Source organism: Drosophila suzukii, chromosome 2R (assembly GCF_043229965.1).
Source record: "Drosophila suzukii chromosome 2R, CBGP_Dsuzu_IsoJpt1.0, whole genome shotgun sequence".
Classification (NCBI taxonomy): Eukaryota; Metazoa; Arthropoda; class Insecta; order Diptera; family Drosophilidae; genus Drosophila; species Drosophila suzukii.
In genome coordinates this window covers 15,742,960-15,751,635 of record NC_092081.1, presented here as the reverse complement: position 1 = coordinate 15,751,635, position 8,676 = coordinate 15,742,960, and positions in this window count along the sequence as shown.

Genomic DNA, 8,676 nt, shown 5'->3' with positions numbered 1-8,676 from the left:
GGGGGCAGGCACTCTGAATGGGAGCTATAAATAAACACATTTTCAACTTTTGTTGACTGACAATTGATGTCTACTACGTAGGTGGCCTAGAATCGCTAAAAAATGCAGTGGAAGTAACTTTTATTTTGAAAAAATTTAAGCTTTTATTTTTATTCAAATTGTGATTTTAAATTAAAAAAAAAATATATTAAAATATCATTTACTTAAGATATAAAATTTTTGCCAATATATAGAGTTTCTTTCTTTATGGAGGCAGTATTACAAGGAACCGTGTTAATTATTTTGGTTTTTCACCTCTTGAAACTTGAGATACCTTATCATCATCAAGATATTCATGTTACTAGATCGTATTATCAGAAAACCCCAATTAAAATGGAATTCAATCTAGATATCGTACCGTTAATTGACCAAATTAGCTACCCTGCAATCCTTATGTTCTAATTAGCTGGATTAATTTACTCCCAGCTTTTCGTCGATTTGGCGCTATACCAAATTGTTGCCATGACAGCGGTGAACTGAAGAGGGCCAAAACCGCAATCTGCTGCACAATGCACACGGAGTCGAAATCAAATATGTACCAGCGTTTGAGTATATATCATGTATAATGAGCGACTGACTGAGTGACTGACTGGCTGACTGAGTGACTGAGTGACTGAGTGAGTGAGTGAGTGAGTGAGTGAATGACTGACTGACAGTGGACAGCGGCAGCCTATGTGATTTACAATTTGAATGGCTTGGACGTGTTGAAAATGCAATCGTGCTAATTAAAACGACCGCGACACAGAGCGTGTGAAATTATTACACAGCATAGATGGAATATATATGCGATGTCCCCAAAATAATGAAACGGATCGGGGGCCTGTAGCTGCGGTTTGTCTGGCCAGAAATTGCTGGCAGGGCAATAATGGAGTGCGGTCAAATGGCCGAACTATTCTGCTATTTCTCCATAAAATTCAACCATTTGTTAGATGGCATGTAAACTTTTTAAGCTGCAGCTTCTTGATAAAAACTCAGTTCAAACTTGACCCGAAACCACAAAACTTTTAGGGGCTTGTTGAAATGGATCTCATCACATATTAAGCGTTTCAAACAACGAAGTTCCAGAGCCAAGTGTGTGCGTCAGACTTATGGAAATGTATTTTTAAATTGATGCACGTTAAAAAATATTAAACTATATATATATTTTTTAATTAGGCTTCAAAATGTAAATAAAGGAACCTTACCTACAATGATTTCAATCGCCTTTTTGCATTTTCTTTTCTTTTTTGATTTTCGACTAGTTCAAAACTGAGAAAAATCGAAAAATTACATTTTTCAATATCAATCTAACATTATTCAATGGTAATATTTGATTTTTTTTATCTGTGTGGCCTTGGGTGGGGAAGACATACTAAAAGCCAGCATCGAGTTAAGTAAATATGATTCAAGGACACTTGGCTGGCAGTGGAATCCCTTTGGCCACTTACTTTTGTGCACAGATTCCCTGCCCACTTCCACTTCCTTGGGACCCATTTGAAAAAGCGATTTTAATACTTTCTCGCACAAAAGCTACTTAAAGTTTGCCCCGGCTTGGCGCTTAATTCGTTTTCGTTTTCCTCTTCTTTTTTTTGTCAACAGCTAACAAAACAAGCCAGAAAAAATAGAAATAAAAGTTTTTTGTAAATTGAGTTAAGTTAATTTTTTCTTTGTTTTTACCAAGTTCTTGGTTATTTTTTTTTTTGGCAGCGGGAAGTTTGCGCTTTGGTTTGCCTAATAAATGTGCGTGCAAAGAAAGGGCCAAAATGAGTGGATGGGTGGGAGTGAGGGGCTAGTGGATAGACAGTTGTTGCGACAGCCAAAGGATAAAGGATAATGACAGCCATTAGTATTAAGTGCGCGTTGGCTACTTTGGATCCTCCCCCAATGTAGCTGGTTTTTTCAACTTCGAGTCCAGCCCCTTTCTCCTTTCTTCTGCTATCCCCTACTCATTAAAGTTGTTAAGTACTTGGCGTAAATGTGGCTTTTCGAGGAGCCCGTGAGCTGTGAGCTGAAGTTCCCGAAGGACTTCGGCTGGGGGCTTCTGAATGGGGCCCGCCATTAAAGTTAATTTAAATGCGCCTTAAGCGCTTTAACGTAATTCGTTTGCCCAAAAACTAAGGCGAGGAAATGAAGGGCACTGGGCTGAAAAATAGACCGAGAAAACAATGTTGCATCTCTTAATTTTCTGGAATATTCAATCACTCACCTGCTCAGACACACACAGTAAAAACCGCATTTTGACTTCGTATTTTCCCCAGAAATGAACCCACATTCAGAGCTCCACTTTCGTTTCATTGCGAATCACAAAAGCCTTTCAAAACAATTCACTGCACAATGAGTGACATCAGGTAACCAGACGAAGGGCTGTGTGGAAATGGGAAAGGGAATGAATGCCTCACTCACTCGTCAAAAATGTTTTCATGTTCATATTCAGATTGTTGGTCAAACTCAGTCTCTTAAATACTCTATAAATAGTTGAATTGCTCTGAGCATTGTGATTTCTTCACAGATTTTCATTTCAGCCTTAAAGATCATACTTCAGCTTATATTGAAAATTCAGAAAGTAAAATATTTTGATTAATATTTATTTTATTTTAACGTATTTCAATAATAAATGTAATACATTTATATTTTATGTCATATTGTATAGCTATATTAAATAGATGTCTTGTTCTGAGTTTTCTAATATTTTCTTAGAATTAAAATTCAGTCTTTAAGTTTATATTTTAGCTTATATTGGATATTCCGTAAAGTCAAATATTTTTCTAATAATGTTTTTAATTTAACGAATACGGGTTTGACCTGTTATAAATGTTTATTTCATAATATATTGTATCGTACATTACATGCCATCGTACTCAACATTCTTTACTTAAAATTTCCTATATAAAATAAACATTATTAACAATTTTGTAAATAAAATCAAAAAGAACGCTATAGTCGATGGCGTCGATTATTAGATACCTGTTACTGAGCTAAAGGGAGCGCGAGGGAGATAGAGATATGCATGCATCAAATCGGCTGTTTCCGAGATGGCACACTTTATTTGCTTATAACTTTTTAATGAATGGTCCGATATAAAAAAATTTTGGCATGCAGATGGGTATTGAATGTCAGAACAACAATTTACATTTAAACTTAACTTTTTTTTTGAATTTTCAGAAAAGCGGGGCCTTGCCAGGTGAAATAAACTTGCACTGCGCAAGAACCTCAAGAATCTGCATGCCGAATCCCAACTTTCTATAATTCTAGCTTTTTCTGTACAAGTAATGGGTAAAAAAAGTGTATTTCTTCTTCGCTATTCATAGTTCTTGTTACTATTCTTACATTTTTTCCCCGCCCACCTTTTGTTGGCTCTTTTATGGTGTGCACGCCACATTTGCGTTCAATGAGCATGAGATAATGTCATCATCAACGTCGTCTTCGTCATTCATCGCCAGACTTTCTGGTCAGATGAAATGGGAGATGTCTGGCATTCGGTCTGTGAGAACACACCTCTTGTTATTTAATGAGGATTGCGTTTTTAATTAATTCCATATTTACCTGAATGGGTGGCTTATATTGCGAATAAACAGTAGTCCAATATTAAATAATTTGCTTGACAGGCAATCACTTGCGTCATAATTTTTAATCTGCAATTCTTAACATATTAATTCATGCTTTGTCTATTAAATTGATTTAAGCTCAACATTTTTCAATCATATTAAGCCACGCGCCTCCAACACTTGTTCTGTTTTCTTTGGCAAGCGGGCTTAATAAAATAATAAAATAATATGCATAAAGCGTTTGCATTTCAATTTACAATTTCTATGGCTCTGCGAAATAATTGCATCTCGCCCGCAGTGCAAACCTGGCCAATTCAATGGCAGAAGGCTTTTTTGCGTATTTTGTTTCGTGCAATTAAATTTATATTTACAGCAATGCTTCACACACAGCAGCCGGTGGATAAATCAGAGCAGATATACGATGCAATTCGGTGCCTTTTCCCATTTTTATTTGTTTGACATTTGCATATTCAGTTTGAATTTTTACTTTTTTTTTTGCCGCTGATCAATGGTGTTTTTATGATTTACATGTCCACTTTTTTGTGAATTGTAGGTACATATAAAATATACAAGATTTTCACATTGATTTGATTTTGCATCGTATAAACATTTATTTTTCATTTATTGCCGCTGTCAAACATTCACAAAGGGCCTTCAATTGGGGGATAAAGCGCCAAATAAATCTCACTTAGTAAGTCATAAAGGAAATTGTGGTGCTTTTTAAAGTTTTTTTTTAATAATTCATAATCAGGATACTTCCTGCTTTTTTTTGTTCTATATAAAAGTAATCTCAGGCACGTATTTTCATTTCCGCAGAAGAGCCAAAAAGAAAACCTGCTTGGCATATCAATTATTTATAATTATTGTTAATTTTCAAAGCAAGCAGCCAAGCAAACAAACAGGAAAAAAACGAAGCACGAAAAAACCCAGGAAACCACAAAGAGAACCTCAATTAAAATTCAAATTAGAGCGCTTGGGAAATTCACTCTGCCTGGTGGCAAAAGTGCGAAAACTTAAAACCACAGGGAGGTGAACCATTCACCATTCACCACCTCATCCGCATTTTCCTCCGTAGGAAAACTAACTGCCTAAAATGAAATATGAACCCGATGAGGGTGGGAAAGCAGGGAAAAACCGACTTCCTCAGACATGGACTACTAATAAGAAATTTGTGAACTTTGCAAATTTGCCATCATTAATTCTGGGCGGGGGTAAATGAGGGGAATCAAGGGGGGGCAGCGCGTTCTTGGTAAATTGTCGAACGGAACATTTTTCATTCGCCGTCGTCCTTCGTCATTGTGTAATAATTGTCAAGCAATTTAAATCGAAGCTCCCAGCGTAATAAATTGTCATATGGCAGGAGGCGGAAGGGGGGAGGCGGGAACACGCCCCCTCCTCAGGACCTCCAAGGCCTTTCGTAAAAGTCCTGACTTCGGCGATGAAAAAATAAGGTAATGAGGAAACGGAAATTGTTGCCGGAAGTTGGGAGCCAAGGCAAAAAGGCGGAAGCTCATTTTGCAATATTCACAGACGACTGATTTCGATTTCTAGCGACGGCTTTTTCTGGGCTTACACCATGAATTGTAAATTGATTGAGGACCCAAACGAAAATCTTCCGATTTTGCTTTGTCCCTTCAAGGCTCCCTGTTATTTATCATTAATAATAGTGGCCTGTGGCTCTGGGCATAAATTCGCAAAGGAAACCGGTTTAAGGAAGTTATTTCTGAGTCTTGTTAAGAATTATGTGGGTGGTAATGGAATCAGTTAAAGCTTCTCTATTATGGGTTGCAACCTTAACTTTCTGGTTTCTTGGGGAATTTAAATCTTTAAATATTTCAACACCAATTTTAAGAACTTTTTACAGCTCTGTGAATGGGTAGTTATTACTCTTTGGATACTTTCTTATCGAACAGCTTTGATATGATTTTACCTAAACCATAATTATATTTTGAATGAGTTTGTAAATGGGTAGCTATAACTTATTAGATACTTTCTTATCGAACAGCTTTAGATCTTATACATACATTCTTACTGATATGTTTTTACCTAATCCATTTTTATATTTTAAGACCAGTTCCTATCAATACCCATCTACATACCATATTATTTAAATCGTACCATTCATAAAGAGGATTTCTGCATGCATATCTCCGTCTCTCTCGCACTCCCTTTAGCTAAGTTAGAAGTATCTGATAGCCGAGCGTTATTTCTTAATATTTTTTCATAATAAATATATTTTATATAAATTATTTTTTATATTTTGTATCCAGTTCGTCCTTGGCCTCAATGACAGTGCAAACAGTTGGAGTGTTTGCACCGCCTTACTGTTTATATATGTTTTAATGAAAATATATATCTCCGGCTTCTCCAGAATTTACCATTTCCATTTCCTGATTCGTCTCGACTCTCAGCCCTTCGGTGCCCAAGGTTTAGGCCAGGTCCTGTGACAGGAGCCGCCGAGGGCCGAGTGCTGAGCCGTTTGTCTGCCAAGGCAACCAAATGGCTGCGCGAAATGCGCTCGTAAATGCTTCCATGTTGCCAAGTTCTTGTTTGTGAAGAGCTGTTCAAATAAGCACCGGAGCAGCAAAAACAACAGCAGCATCGGGGGTCCCAGTATCCTGGGTGCAAAAGGTAGGGTGCTTAGGATGGGGACGGGACCCACCTGACGTTAGTTTCATTGTTGACATTGCAAAGGCAACAGAAACAGAAACAGAGCCAGAAACGGCAACGTGGCCAAAGTGAGCTGGAAAAAAGGCAACAAAAAGCAATTAACTTGGCTTACATCTTTGTTGAAAGTTGAAACCGAGGGCGCGATTTATGCCGCCGGCGCAGCGGGAACAGGTGAGCAGGAGTTGCTTCTGCTGCATTTTCAAGCGAGCTCAAGTGTCCACTCGTCCTTCGTCCTTCGTGCTTCGTCCTTGGCTGAGCAAATGAAACAAACCTAAAGCGTGAGTCTCGCACAATGATAAAAGTTAATGGCCTGGCGCACTTCAGGGGTTAGATCTTGCTTTGATTCCCCGTAAAATTGCCAAGGGGCCAGAAGTGCAGATGGCTGGGCGGCGAGTTAAATGATTGAATATGCACGTAGGGCACTTGGAAAAACTCTGTGATATGCATGAACTGGGCTCACACACTTTCTAGTCTATAAGTGCCTAATTGACCATTTATTATTGCAAAGGTGACTACAAGTTGGCAACAATATATGTATTTTGAGTCTTGATATGTTACTTACTTCATTCTTTTAGACACCTTTATAAGTGTGTTTAAAACCTTAGTGAATTTTGATTGAGCTTACATTATATGTTTTTTAGTGAATAAGTGACTTTTTCGATTGAATCTAAGCTGGTTCCTTTTTATATAAAGACAAAAAAGGCTTCAACTCAAAACGCTTTTAGCATTTTTCTCAAATTTTGTGTACTTTTTGCTAAAACAATTTTGAGTTGTGATTTGTTACTTACTGCATACTTTTAGACACTTTTATATTTGATATTAATATTGAAGGTAGTGATGTTGCTTGGTCAAAATCCGGCCCGGTAGGTCTTGAGGGTGGTGTCCTTTTAGTGACACTTTTAAAAGTGACTTGAAAACCTTAGTGAATTATGTTTTAGCTTCCATTATATGTGTTTTAGTGAATATGGGACTTTGTCTATCGAATTTAAACTAGTTAATTTTCATATAAGGACAAAAAGGTGGGCTTCCAGTTAAAACGCTTTTAGCATATTTTCTCAAATTTTGTACAATGAATTTTTGTTTGCTGAAACAATTATTTTATTATTTATTATAGTAATGGTGACTAAAAGTAGGCAACAATATATGTATTTTGAGTTGTGATTTGTTACTTACTGCATACTTAGTTAATTCTTTTTGGCCATCCATTTTATGTGGGACTTTGACGATTGAATTCAAACTAGTTCATTCATATGAAGACAAAAGAATGGACTTCAATTTATAACGTTTTTAGCATATTTTCTCATTTGTAGTATAATGAATCACTTTTTGCTGAAACACTTACCACAAAAACATCTATAATTCATCGTGAATTAATTTTCTCTTCACGCCCATCATATTCCCAGAGAAACAACTATTATCTGCTTTCTTTCTTTATTTTCAATGTTTTGATTTCTCATTTTCCATCGCCCTGTGCCAACCTTCGGGGTATTTATTTTCATTACACATTTCCACTGCCGGCTCAAATTTTATTTGCTGACGTATTTTTCCCTTTTGATTTATACAGTTGCATTAACATCAACGTGTTTGATTTCGATTTATATTTTAATTTGCATTTCCATCTGATTTGATTTATATTTTTTACTTGCCGTTTTTTCTACCGATTTATCTTATCTCTGTTTTAGACTAATTATGCTCGTTTACATCGCTTATTTCCATAGAAGCTTAATATTAATTAATTCCCAATGCTCCAACGAAGCGAGAGATTTTCTTTTTGACTTGTTTTTGCTATTTAAAAATGTTTAAATAGAACTACAAAAAAGCTCATGCGTGTTTTTGTTCGGTTTGTTTTCAAGTGTTGGACATTCAGCTTGAAGCTGAACAACTCCTGTCTGTTGTTTGTATTTTTAAGCATAGGCGCAGAAAAATTTGCTACACACAGAGACACTAATAAATATATTTATACAATTCGAAAGAGACGACATCGATTTGCGTGTGTTTGTGGGTAGAATAATTCGATTTACCAGTGTTCTCTAAAAAATAATTCGATTTTTTTCTCATATTTTCCTTTTTTCTTCTAATTAAAATGGACACAAATATTTGCACAGACATAATGGCTCAATAAATATTTATGTATATTCATATTTTTCTTGTTTATTTGGTTGTTGTTGTTGATTCTGGCAGGTACCTGATACTTAAATATCAATTAGTTTAGGAGTAAAGTGGCAGGGGAGATCTGTCTGAAGCAAATAAGAGAGTTAAGAGGTTTTCGGCCTTATTCGCTTGCGTGTAAAAGCGCCTAAAAGCGAGCTATGCGAACTACAGCAAAAATGTTATTGTATATGTAATCGCAATACAGTTATATAAATACACCGATATATACGCAAAAATGTTCAGCCTACACACAAATATATAGATATATTTATATATATATATATAATATATA